This window comes from Bufo bufo, chromosome 3, assembly GCF_905171765.1.
Source record: "Bufo bufo chromosome 3, aBufBuf1.1, whole genome shotgun sequence".
NCBI lineage: Eukaryota > Metazoa > Chordata > Amphibia > Anura > Bufonidae > Bufo > Bufo bufo.
In genome coordinates, this window is record NC_053391.1 from 234,068,115 (window position 1) to 234,081,724 (window position 13,610).

The 13,610-nt window shown below is 46.9% G+C and overlaps 1 protein-coding gene across 1 annotated transcript in view; it reads left to right on the forward strand.

Annotated features, from left to right (window-relative positions):
• The first annotated feature begins 2,721 nt into the window (after positions 1 to 2,721).
• The window catches only part of PFKFB2 (6-phosphofructo-2-kinase/fructose-2,6-biphosphatase 2), a 58,983-nt gene continuing 48,094 nt past the window's right edge, over positions 2,722 to 13,610 (forward strand). Inside the window, exon 1 of the mRNA XM_040424040.1 lies at positions 2,722 to 2,731. The gene's annotated coding sequence lies outside the window, so the exon portion shown is untranslated. The remainder of the gene's footprint in view (positions 2,732 to 13,610) is intronic.

The window sequence follows — 13,610 nt, forward strand, 5'->3', positions numbered from 1 at the left end:
GTGCCATCCACAGATCCCCCCTCCCCTAAATAGTGCCATCCACAGATCCCCCCTCCCTTAAATAGTGCCATCCACAGATCCCTCTCCCCTAAATAGTGCCATCCACAGATCCCTCTCCCCTAAATAGTGCCATCCACAGATCCCCCTCCCCTAAATAGTGCCATCCACAGATCCCCCTCCCCTAAATAGTGCCATACACAGATCCCCCTCCCCTAAATAGTGCCATCCACAGTATCAGGTGCCTCTCCCCCCCCTTCCCCATGTGCCAGTATCAGGTGCCAACCCCCCCCCCAGGTGCCAGTATCAGGTCAGGTGCCAACCCCCCTCCCCCCATGTGCCAGTATCAAGTGCCCCCCCGCTCCCCCCATGGCAGTAACAGTCGGGTATTAAAAAAAAAAAAAGAAACACTTCTACTTACCTCCATGTCAGCGATGCGATGCAGCCTCTTCCTGTGTCCCTCCCTGTATTGTGTCCCGCCCTGTATGTCCATATATGGAGTCACTGCTTCTGTATCAGAGGCAGAGCACCTAACCTCAAGACCATAACAGCTGCTGACTGAAAAATTATGAGACTTCTACTGTTATAGCTGGCTAAGTGTACATCTATACACATGACAGCTGCTCATATATTGAGATATAGCTGAGTGTGCTGGGATAGCTGTCATATAGAGATATAGCAGTGCTGGGTGTGTTTGGGCAGCTGTCATGTGTATAGATGTACACTTAGCCAGCTATAACAGTAGAAGTGTCAAATTTTTTCAGTCAGTTGCAATGCCTCCTTACACTGATACATTGGAGGTTGTGGGTTTGAATCCCAGACACATCAGGAGACTTTAGAATACAGTAAGATTAGAGCACATTAGCGAGGGGGCCTGAACATTAAGACCGCTGCTGTGAAGGCCCCTGAACAGTAAGACATCGATATTTAACTAACTTGAAAATAAACTGTCGCGGCCCGAAGCAGCTGCTTCCCCGGTAGTTACGCCACCTTCTGGCTGCTTGTGTGTAGTGTCTGTGTGTGTTAATAAAAAAAAAAAAAATGAATGCGGTCGGACGGGCCCCATAGCCACTGCTATGGTTGCTATGGCGATCCCTACGCCACTGCCCTCCAGAATCAAGTCAAGACCCTAATGGCGAAAGTTGAAGACGTGGAGAACCGTAACAGACGGAACAATGTCTGCATTATGGGTCTACCCGAAAAGGTGGAAGGTACTGCACCTGAGGAGTTTGTGGAGAACCTCATTAAACAAGTCCTGAATCCGATAAATCTCTCAGGGACTTTTGCAATTGAACGGGCCCACAGGATTCCTACTCGTCCTCTGCCTCCGGGGGCCCCACCCCGTCCTTTCATTTTTAAACTCCTGAACTATAGAGACCGAGATGCTGTGCTGGCGGCTGCCCGCCTTCTAAAGGACATACGTTTTGACAACACTAGGATCTCTTTCTAACCGGACTTCTCTGCAGAGGTGCAGAAGCAACGCAAACAATTTACAGCAGTGAGGACCCGGCTGCGGGAAAGGGGACTTGTCTACGCCATGATGTATCCAGCGCGGCTCAGAATCCAGGACGGTGATCTGGTGAAATTCTTTACTAACCCTGAGGAGGCCTCAGACTGGCTTGACCGCAGGGGCTGAGTATAACGAGACGTCTGAGCTGGGGGTCTCAGTATATACTTTCAGATAACTACACTGTATGATGGAGCTGAATGTGTAACGGTGAAGATACTTGGCTGTCTAGGTTAGGTTTAGTGGTTTACCTAGATTAGTTGATTGAATACGGGTCTTCGTCCCTATTTTCTCTGAGAGACGAATGGGGGGTGGGTATTTAGGCTTGGATGTGTTGGGGTTATCTAGGCAGGGAGGGGGTTGGGGCCAGATGTTTTGGGCTTCTGGGAAGTTTTGTGTGTGAGTGTATGGCTTGGGTGGTGCAGGCTCTTTTGGGATTATTGTTTTTTCAAACCGCCATGATGACGGTCTGTCGGTTGGTCTCCTGGAATGTCAGACGTCTTAATGACAAAATTAAACGATCCCTGGTCTTTAATTTTTTACGTAACCATAACCCAGACGTACTGATATTGCAGGAGACACATCTGCAGGGACGCAAACTCTTGGCACTACGGAGGCCATGGGTGGGCGCAGCCTATCACGCTACATATAATTCTAGGGCTAGAGGTGTGTCAATTTTGGTGGCGAAATCCCTTCCCTTCCGGTTGCATTTTGTGCATAATGACATGTTGGGACGTTTTGTGGTTCTTCATGCTGCAATCAGGGGCATTGACTACCTTGTGGTAGGTGTTTATGTTCCCCCTTCCTTTCGGAGGGAAGTTCTAGATGAGATTATGAGACATGTAGCATCCTTGCCCCCGGTGCCTCTGATTGTGCTTGGAGACTACAATGCGGTCTTAGACCGTTCGCTGGATCGGCTTCGCCCCCAGTGACACCCATAATAAAACGTTAAGTTCCTGGGCTGAAGTGTTTGATTTAACGGAGGGTTGGAGGTATTTGCATCCGGAGAGACGTCAATATTCCTGTTACTCTGCCTCCCATGCAGCTCTCTCCCGGATAGACTTAGTGTTCCTTAGTAGAGACCTGTTGTCCTCTTTGACGGTAGCTGATTATTTACCAAGAGGTATTTCTGACCATGCCCCCCTGTTGGTAATCCTGAAACAACCTCTTACACCGGCTGAAAGAATATGGAGACTCAATAGTAAATGGCTGGAGGTCCTACCTGTAGTTTGGTCTGCACAGCAAGGTATGAAGGACTATTGGGTATTTAATGAGGGCTCAACTAACCCGTCAGTGGAGTGGGAGGCCTTTAAAGTGGTATTACGTGGCACTTTGATTCAGGCGATAGCTACGCACAGGAAGGAGTTGAGTGCTACTAGGACTAAGTTAGAAGGAGAAGTGGTAGAGAAAGAGCAGGCCTTTATTGTAAACCCGAATGCAGAGAGTCGCAGACTATGGGATGGGGCACAGAGGAAACTTAGTTTACACCTAACTGAGTATACCCAGAAGAAACTATTATATCAAAGGCGCTTAGTATTTGCTGACGGAGATAAGAACGGGAAAGCTTTGGCCTTCCTGGCTAGGACTGAGACGCCTCAGACGGTGGTCCCGCACATTACATGTGGGGATGGTTCGAGGGTATATCGGCCGGGAGATGTCTGCGAGCAGTTTGCCCAGTTTTACGGAGACCTGTATAGCTCTAAAATTAGCTTGACCCCGGAAGAGATCCCATCTTTCCTTCAAGCCATTCCCCTTACAACATTGGCGAGGGCGGACTGTAAGTACTTAGAGGGAGCTATTGATGAAGGGGAGATTAAAGCTGCGATTGGAGACATGGCAGTGGGGAAATCACCTGGTCCGGATGGCTTCCCAGTGGAATGGTACAGATTAGATGCTGAGTTACATTCTGCACGTTTGCTAAAATTGTTTAACTACGCCTATGAATCCGGTGGGCTGCCTTTATCCTTTGGAGAGGCTACCATTGTGGTTATTCATAAAGCTGGGAAGTCTCCGGACCACTGTGCGTCATATAGGCCTATTTCCCTACTGAATACTGACGCCAAAATTTTAGCCAAAGTTTTGGCCAAGCGACTTAGTGGAGTAGTCCTATCTATCATTGATCCCGACCAATCTGGTTTTATGCCTGGGAAGACAACGGATATCAACCTTAGAAGGCTATTTACAAACTTGCAGGTCAGGCATGATAATGCGGGCTCAAGGGTCCTGGCGTCTCTCGATAATGAGAAAGCCTTTGACTCGGTAGAATGGCATTTTATTTGGGAGACAATGTCCCGTCTTCTTTTCCCTCCCTCTTTTATTAAATGGGTCCAACTGCTGTATCAGGCGCCCACAGCGCGCATTAGAGTAAATGGATTTACTTCCCGATCTTTTAGACTGTATAGGGGCACAAGACAGGGTTGTCCCCTGTCACCACTGCTGTTTGCCCTGATAATGGAACCCCTTACACAATTAATCAATAATAGCTCCTTGATAGAGGGGTGGTCGATAGCCGGGATACAAGAGAAGGTGTCGCTATACGTGGTGTACTTAGCTGACCCTGGCCCTTCCTTAGAAACCCTGCTAGATGTGGTAAATGGATATGGGAGATATTCTGGCCTGCGAGTGAACTGGGCTAAATCCAGTCTTTGCATAGTGGATGTAGATGAAGGGGTAGATATTTCTCCGGTGTCTCCCCTGAGAGTGGTGGACAGCTTTATTTATTTAGGGATTCATATTCATAGAGACCCTCGGCAATTCTGTCTTTTGAATCTGAGACCCACTATGGAATACGTTACACGTAAGCTGGAAGCCTGGGAAAATCTACCCTTGACCTTAATAGGCAGAATTAACATTATTAAAATGGTGCTGTTGCCTAAGTTATTATACGTGTATAGAGCAGCTCCAATAAAGATTCCTAAGTCCCATTTTGATGTTTTAGACAAAGTCATGTCTCGATTCTTATGGGGTCATCAGCCCCCAAGAATAGCAAGAAAGACGTTGAAAGCTTCCTACTTACAAGGGGGTTTGCAACTTCCAGACATGTATATTTACTATATGGCGACACGCCTGATGTATGCATCCTGGTGGATTAGAGCGGATGCCAATAATCCAGCGGTAGTGTTAGAGGCGGCGCTAGTTGGGTCATATGAAGCTCTAACGAACCTGGTTTATAGGGGAGGCGGAACTCTGGTTTGTGGGAGATATACGGAGGCCATGGTGACGGTTATAGAGGCATGGGCGAGATTTGTGAATACACATATGGATACCCAAGTAGGAGAAACCTGGTCTCCGTATATCCCACTATGGCGTAATAAGCACCTCCCTGAGCTTTTACACCTATCAGATTTAGAATTTTGGCCTAGGAAAGGGCTTAAATATTTGACACAGTTGTTCCAAGATGGGACCTTTCGCTCCTTTGAGAGTCTGCAGTCAGAGTTCCTGTTACCTCGGACGAGTTTTTACCGGTTCCTCCAATTGAGACACGCTTGTGATAAACAGTTCCAATCTTTGACTCTAAGCTTAAAGTGTGGTCCTCTTGAATCTGTAGCCAGGAGAGTACAACCACACAAGCCAATTTCTTCCTTTTATGTTGAAATTATTAAAATGCAAGAATCCCCTATCCAGCGATCATTCGTTAGATGGTAGGCGGATATCCCAGAACTAGAAGACTCTCACTTGGAGGAATGGCGTCTAGGGTGGAGGAAATCTGTTATAAGCTCTCGGGATCAACTCATTCAGGTCAAATAGATACATAGGGTATATCTAACCCCGATGCGTTTGGGCCAGATGCGGCAGATATCGAGTCCTGGATGTGACAGATGTGGGGGGGACAGAGGTTCCTTTTTTCACATGGTTTGGAGGTGTCCGACAATGCAGATATACTGGAAGGGAGTGTGCAATTTTATTAGTGTTAAGTTGGGGCTTCCTGGGATCTGTGATCCAATAATATGCATTATGGGGCTGGTTTCTGATGTGACCCCATCCAAGTATAGTAGAATTTTGCTACGGTTACTAATGTTTTATGGTAGGAAGAACATATTGTTGAACTGGAAACTGCCTAAATGCCCCACGGTGGACCAGTGGGTGCAACTCATTAATAAAGACCTTCAGATGTACAAATTGACATACGAAGCAAGAGGAGTGCCTGATCGATTTGACAAAATCTGGGGAGTATGGGTACAAGCGGAGGGCACAGTTTGAGGTTCATTGCTGATTGGGTCTGCATTACCCAAGTGTGTGATTGTGTGTGTGGATGTGGTGTGAGTGAGTACAGAGTTCTCTTTGTGACGACAGTAATGCTCTGTAATAAAGATACATTTATGTTTTCTACTGTTGCGCAATATGATAATGATGGATTTATCTGTACTTGCTTATGTGTATGATTGGCCTGCTGATTGTTTTTCCCTTTGGGATTGTTGTATTAACTGTTTTAAAAAAAAAACAACTAAATAAAGGCTATTAAAAAAAAGACCAGGGAAGAATAGTGGTTGGTCGGTACGTCTCACTGAGAATGTATGCCTCAGTGATATAATTCCCGGAAATAAGTATACCAGTAACATTAGGTTGCTGGGAGGTTTGCATTAAAGGGGATTTTGGGTCCGGGTTTTAGGAGTGACCAGAGAGATTGGGTGGGACAGGTCACTCCCGTACTCCATCCAGGGTTTTCCTAAGGTGTGGTTAAAAAGGCTGTGGGAATCTCAGCTGGGGAGATCAAGTCTGCACAGGCTAACTGAAAGCCGAACAAGCTAAGAGGGAGGAATTGGTTTCTGAAAGACCCCAGAAAGTGGTGAGACCATATTGTTTTCTTACCCGATTTGAACTGAACACAAAATGTGGGACTTTATGTTATGCAATATGTGTGGGCTGAAGAAAGCTTAAAGCTAAAATTTGGGCATGTTTACTTTTGTTTGCTGAAATAAACACTGCCTGTGGTGAAGAGTGAACTGACACGTGTGTATGTGTGCACAGTGACGGAGTTAAAACCCCCACAATTGGTGTCGGATGCGGGCACAACGCTCCTAGAAATCGCAGCCACCGGCAGTTGTAGGAGGTAAATGTCCTGGGTAAAAACTGCAGCGAAATTACAGTCTGAACGTCCAACCATGGAGGATTTAGTAAAGCAATTGGTGCAGGCTAACTTGCTGCAGCAACAGGCTACTGCTCAACAGCAGAAAGCCCATATGGAGGCTATGCAAGCCTGCAAGAGACAAATCAGCTCCTGATACGACAGATGTCTGTATTGACTGAGGCCGTCAAATCTCAGGAGAGGGTGAGCCTTCCAAGTCAAAATGGTAGTGTTAAAGCCCGAAAAAATGTGAGGGAAACTTTGCAAACAATGACACCTGAGAACGACTTTGAGGCGTACCTGTCCGTATTTGAAAGGGTGGCAGAAATGGAGAGTCTCCCACCCGAGCAGTGGGCAGAAGTGTTGGCGCCATATTTAACAGGAGAACCTCAGAATGCCTATTATGATTTAACCTTGCAAGATGCTAAAGAATACGGCAAGCTAAAAGCAGAAATTCTTGCTCGGCAGGGGGTGACTGATGCAGTCCGAGCGCAGCGTGTTCACAGCTGGGAGTTTTGCCAAGATAAGCCTCCCAGGTCCCAAATGTTCGATCTTTTTCCACCTGGTACAAAAATGGTTACAGCCAGAATCATCCTCCCCAGCTCAAATGGTGAAAAAAGTGGTTTTGGACCGGTTCCTCCATATGCTGAGAAAGCCCATACAATGTTGGGTTTCCCAGGGAAACCCCCGGACTGCGGACGAATTGGTGGGCCTCGTATAAAGGTATATCAGCGTGGAGGACTCCCTGGAAAATAAGGGGGGGTTGAGACGGCCATATCGCGGCTCTAAGAACGGAACTGGGTTCTCCAAGAAAGGACTACAACCCACTCCCAACTGTAAAACCCAGGTTAAGGAAAAGTTGGAGACTGGAACCCGAGTCCAGACCGGACCCATTATATGTTGGAGATGTCAGGCTCCTGGACATATAGCAGCGCACTGCCCTTTGTCTACCGAGCCCATGGAGTGCGGTGTCGGCCAACCATATTCTCTTTTTGCACATTCTGTGTCCAGTGCAGTTACCCAAGCCCAGGAAGGACCCCAGGTGTGCCAAGTGACCGTGAACAGTGTTATAGTGACTGCCCTCCTCACGCATTTAACCCTGAAAAGCATGTGGGAGTGTTGTGCATCCATGGAGACACCCGGGATTATCCGGTCGCTCAGGTGTCCATAAACACTATGTGTGGTACTGTACAGCATGAGGTGGGAGTTGTGAAGGACTTACTGCACCCGATGATACTGGGAAGAGACTTCCCGCTGTTCTGGGACCTGTGGGCTAATGCTAAGGTCCCAATGAGACTGTCAAGTGCTGAGCGTTCTAGTTGTGATGTGGTGGGAGAGATATTGGAGTGTCCTGGGGCTATATCAGGGTCTCCATTAGCGGTGATGTTAAGTGAGGAGGACGAGGAATTAACCCCTGGGACCAATGTCCTGGATCTTGAGGTGTCTCGGGACAATTTTGGAGAGGCACAGCTCAGGGATCTTACCTTGAAAGGTGCCCGGGAGAATGTATCAGTTCTGAATGGGGTTGCCCAAAGTCCAGGGGCTGACAATCAGTTTCCCCACTTCGCCATAAACAATGATATGTTGTATAGAGTGACCAAAAGGGGGGATGAAGTAGTGGAACAACTGCTGGTACCCAGTCCTTATCGACAAGTGGTATTAAGGATGGCCCAATCGCATGTTTTAGGGGGACACTTGGGGGCAGCTAAAACCCAAGAACGCATTCTGCAGCGATTTTATTGGAAGGGGTGTTACAAGGAAATAGCCGACTATTGCCAGTCGTGTCCCACCTGCCAGGTATCAGCCCCTGTCCCTCATTTCAAAAGTCCTTTGGTCCCTCCACCAATCATTGAAGTTCCGTTTGAACGGATTGCAATGGACCTCGTAGGACCCCTAGTAAAGTCAGCTAGAGGTCATCAGTATATTTTGGTGGTAGTAGACTATGCCACCAGATACCCGGAAGCAGTCCCTTTAAGAAATACCTTGTCAAAAAACATAGCGAGAGAGTTGTTCCAGATGTTTGCCAGAACTGGTATACCAAAAGAGATAATAACTGATCAGGGAACACCGTTCATGTCTAAAGTCATGAAAGAGTTATGTCGGATGTTAAAAATTAAACAACTGCGAACATCAGTATATCATCCGCAGACAGACGGTCTAGTAGAACGTTTCAATAAAACACTTAAGAATATGTTAAAAAAGGTGGTAGAGAAGGATGGTCGTGATTGGGACTGTCTGCTACCATACCTACTGTTCTCTATTAGAGAGGTTCCTCAAACCTCCACTGGGTTTTCACCTTTTGAATTATTATTTGCTCGGCACCCTCGGGGGTTGCTAGATGTGGCAAAGGAAACCTGGGAAAATGAGATTACCCCGTATAAAAGTGTAGTGGATCACATTGCACAAATGCAAGAGAGGATATCTAAGGTCATGCCCATAGTAAAAGAACATCTCCTGAGGGCTCAAGATAACCAAGCTCGAGTGTATAACAGGGCGGTCAAGGTTAGGCAGTTCAGTCCAGGAGACCTAGTGCTACTTTTGGTACCCACGGTGGAAAGCAAATTCCTAGCTAAGTGGCAGGGGCCTTATGAGGTGGTTGAGAAAGTTGGGGAAGTTAACTTCAAAGTTCACCAGCCAGGGAAAAGAAAACCTATCCAGTTGTATCATGTGAACTTGTTAAAACCGTGGAAAGATCGAAACTCCCTGGAAACTACCTGTTTGGTGGTAGAGGCAAAAAGTAACAGTCAGGATGTCACAATTGCGGAGACCCTGTCCAAATCGCAAAAATAGCAGTGCAAGGAAATGCTACAACAGAATAGAGATTTGTTCTCAGATTTGCCAGGTCTCACTAATTGTATTCAGCATGAGAGTCGAACAAAACCACATGTTCGGATAAACATAAAACCCTATAGAATCTCTGAGGCTCGTAAGGAAGTAATGTCACAAGAGATCAAAAGGATGCTAGAGCTAGGAGTGATTGAGGAGTCCTGAAGTGAGTGGTCCGGTCCGATAGTTTTGGTACCAAAACCATCCGGGGAATGGCGGTTCTGTAATGATTACAGAAAACTCAATGAGGCTTCAGAGTGCGATGCCTACCCTATGCCAAGAGTAGACGAACTCATTGAGAAGTTAGGTCCAGCGTGGTATATTACTACGTTAGACCTAACAAAAAGGTATTGGCAGATCCCTCTATCAAGGGATGCTAAAGAAAAGACTGCCTTTTCCACACCTGAAGGAAGGCAAAAAAAATTGTAAAGGGGCTGTCTGAGACAGCGGAGCGTTTGGCTCCCCTGTTTTGGCCAGCCCCCTACAGTCAGAAGGACAACTGGTCTCTCCTTCTGAGTGTAAGGGGCTGTCTGAGACAGCGGAGCATTTGGCTCCCCTGTTTTGGTCAGCCCCCTACAGTCAGAGGGACAACTGTTCTCTCCGTCTGAGTGTAAGGGGCTGTCTGAGACAGCGGAGCGTTTGGCTCCCCTGTTTTGGCCAGCCCCCTACAGTCAGAGGGACAACTGTTCTCTCCGTCTGAGTGTAAGGGGCTGTCTGAGTCAGCAGAGTGTTTGGCTCCCCTGTTTTGGCCAGCCCCCTATGGTATACGGTAGACATAGCATAGAACATGGATGTTTTATTTAAAGAACAATTCATAACTTTCCTTATTTTTTACCTACAGAAGTGCCAGCAGCACTCGGGAGCAACAACCTCCTGAGGCGGAACCAGAACAGATCGCCAGCGCCAGCCCTCCTGTCCCTCATGTATCGGCTCAGGAAGATCCGGGTCTCCTACCGGATCCCTCCGCTCAACAGAGGCTCTTAGGTTTTCGCCAAAATTTGAGAGCCCTGGTGAGCGGGCAGAGATCCGGTAAGCCAAATCGTACTGATTATGCGAACCTTGTAGAGGTTGTTTCCGACACTCTAGAAGGTTTTGCCGAACATCAGGAGTTTGGTGCTGACTTGATTCGCCGCTGGGAGGGGGCGGAGTCGGCGTCAGCGATTCAACGCAGCCCAAACTACCATTATGGGCTAAGCATGATCAGTTTGATGGACTCAATGATGCCCGAGCAGTTGCATGATTTAAGATCATGCTAGAGAACGGGTCATGGGAAATTATGCATTTTCCTACTACTTCTTTTCAAACTCCCTCCACCTCTACACATGTTCGGGTCCCCTCCTCCTCAGACCCTTCCTTTCTCCACACCCCACAATTACGCCCTGCATCCTTTCCTGTGGCCCGTAGTTTCACCTCAGTAGATCGCCAGGACAGGGGGGCTACCATTGCCAGCCCCAGACCATCAAGTCCACGACAGTCCACCTCCCCTCACCAGTTTGAACAATTGTAAATACATTTTATGTTTATATTTATTTTATTTTTTTATTGTTAAAAAAATAAAACATTATTTATAGTTTACTGCACTGTGTCTGTGTTTTTATTGTCCTGTACAGGGAACCTTGGCACTACAGCTGTGTTGAAATAAAAACTACCCTAGTCTCACTACTGTCCGTTTATTATAACACCCTTGGTAGTTTTTATATCAAAACAGCATTAGTGCTAATGTCGTAAGAACCATTAACATGACCATCAATATTGAGCTATCTTTTGGCTCTTTATTGATCGTAAACCCTATGATTGGCACATGAACAAGCAAAAGCTTGTTCATTGTTCAATCTTGTGCGCTTTCATATGAGCCCTTGTGGGAGTCACGGTCCATCAGCATCATCAGGAATTCATTAATAAATTGTAATTTTACCGTTTAATGATTTCCCGATGACGCTCTAATATAACTAGTGTGATTACCACAAGGGACACGCAAGGGACATACAGTTTTTAATGGGGTATTCACATAGACAATGGGGGGATTTCACTTGAATATGCCCCCATTGTCTGATAGGTGTGGGTAACATTGGTAGGACCCGCACCTATATCGAGAACGGAGCGGGGAGCACTGTTGCTGCAGGACAACAAATTTCCCGTGGTACGTCCACCACCAAGCGCTAATCCCCGCCTCTCCTATAGAAATGAATGGAGGGCGGCGGCGCAGTGTGACCTCATCCACTTTCTTGGCTCCATTCTCAATATATGTGAGGGTACCAGCGGTGGGACCCGCACCTATAAGACAATGTGGGCATATCCTAGCGGTATGCCCCCATTGTCTAAGATGAGAAAACCCCTTTAAGGCCTCTTGCACACGACTGTTTGCCCCCAGAGACATACGGTCCGTGAGCGGGCCATATGTCCCGTAGTGGCATTGATCGTGCGCACGAGAGTACACAGCATCATAGTGTACAATGATTCTGTGCAAGTCGAGCTGCCCGCGGGGATATAGTCTTGCACTAATAGATCATATGAGTGCGGGACAATAGCCCAGTGTGCGGCACAACATGGTCAGCATCATGATGCTCTGTACTCCCGTACGCACGATCAATGATGATCAGAGACATATGGCCCGCTAACGAGCACTATACATCTTTAAGTGCATGTAGTCGTGTACAAGAGTTCCGAAAAGTGTGGTCCATTATCAAAGCCGGACCAACTTTGAATTTCAACAAGATAGCCCTGGAGAAATATAGGAGCATGTCAACCCTGGGGATCTGAATACATGAAAATGGAACCTAGAGATGCTACTCATTCAAAAACGGATCGGCTAAACGGATGGCAAAACGGAAACGAACGTGACAAATGGATCCGCAATGCAGACGGATCCGTTTGAACGTTTGTCTCCGTTTAGTCAGTTTATTGACAGATCCGTTTGAAATGCATTTCAAACGAATCCGTGAAACGCAAGTGTGAAAGTAGCCTAAGAGGGAGGAATTGGTCTCTGAAAGACCCCAGAGAGGGGTGAGATCATATTGTTTTGTTACCCGGTTTGAACTGAACACAAAATGTGGGACTTTATGTTATGCAATATGTGTGGGCTGAAGAAAGCTTTTGGACATGTTTACTTTTGTTTGCTGAAATAAACACTGCCTGTGGTGAAGACTGAACTGACACGTGTGTATGTGTGCACAGTGACGGAGTTAAAACCCCCACAGCACCTTTACCACGAGTGAGTATTCCGTGTGGGTGCAATGCGTGATGCGAACGCATTGCGCCCGCACTGAATCCGGACCCATTAATTTCATTGGGTCTGTGTACATGAGCGTTGTTTTTCACGCATCACTTGTGCGTTGAGTGAAAATCGCAGCATGTTTTATATTCTGCGTTTTTCACACAACTCTGGCGCCATAGAAATGAATGTGGCTGTGTGAAAAACGCATTGCACCCGGATGCAATGCGTTGCTGTCATAGTCCCGCCTGTGACGGGGACTAGAAGATCAAGGAGATTGGCTGCACGTGATTGACAGCCTATTTGGTTTCACCTTTCTGTGTTGTTGCTGGGGATGACCACACCTCTTGTTTCAGGTGTAGCTTAAGTGGTCATTCCTTCTCCGCTATTTAGTCCGGCCTCACCCATTATGCTATGCGGTTGACAGCTTCTTGTTTGTGGAAGTCCTGGTGTTGGTCTCTCTGAGTTCCTGCTCGTCCCCATACTTCTGGAAGTTAAGTTTATCTTCTTTGTTGTTTTCCACTACCTGCTGATATTAGGCCTGAGGGGGACTCCTATTCCTTCATCTGGGAAGGAATGGGCCATCCGTGTCCGGACACTATCTGCAGGGCCTTGCTAGGGTTAGATAACAATAATGAATATACACCTGTGCTGCCGATTTTTTTCTGTGTGTCTTACTTCCCCGATGTCGATCCAGGGAATCGCTGCTGGTTCTCCAAAAAGAGTCTCCTGCCCAGACTCACAAAGATATATACATACAGGTAATAAAGAGGACTATATGTATCAATAAGAGAGAGCATCTTTATTAACTATATACGAACGGTATCTTTATATATCAATAGAAGGAAGTGTCTTTGTCAGCGCGGGGATCCAGTTAACCTAGTTAACCCTTTATTACTTGTTGGGGTTAGATCGGGCTTAGGCTCCTGCGTATGAACATTCCTACCATCAAGGTCTGTTCATACTGATAGCAGTCAGGGCTTGGCGTAGGGACTCACTAGGTG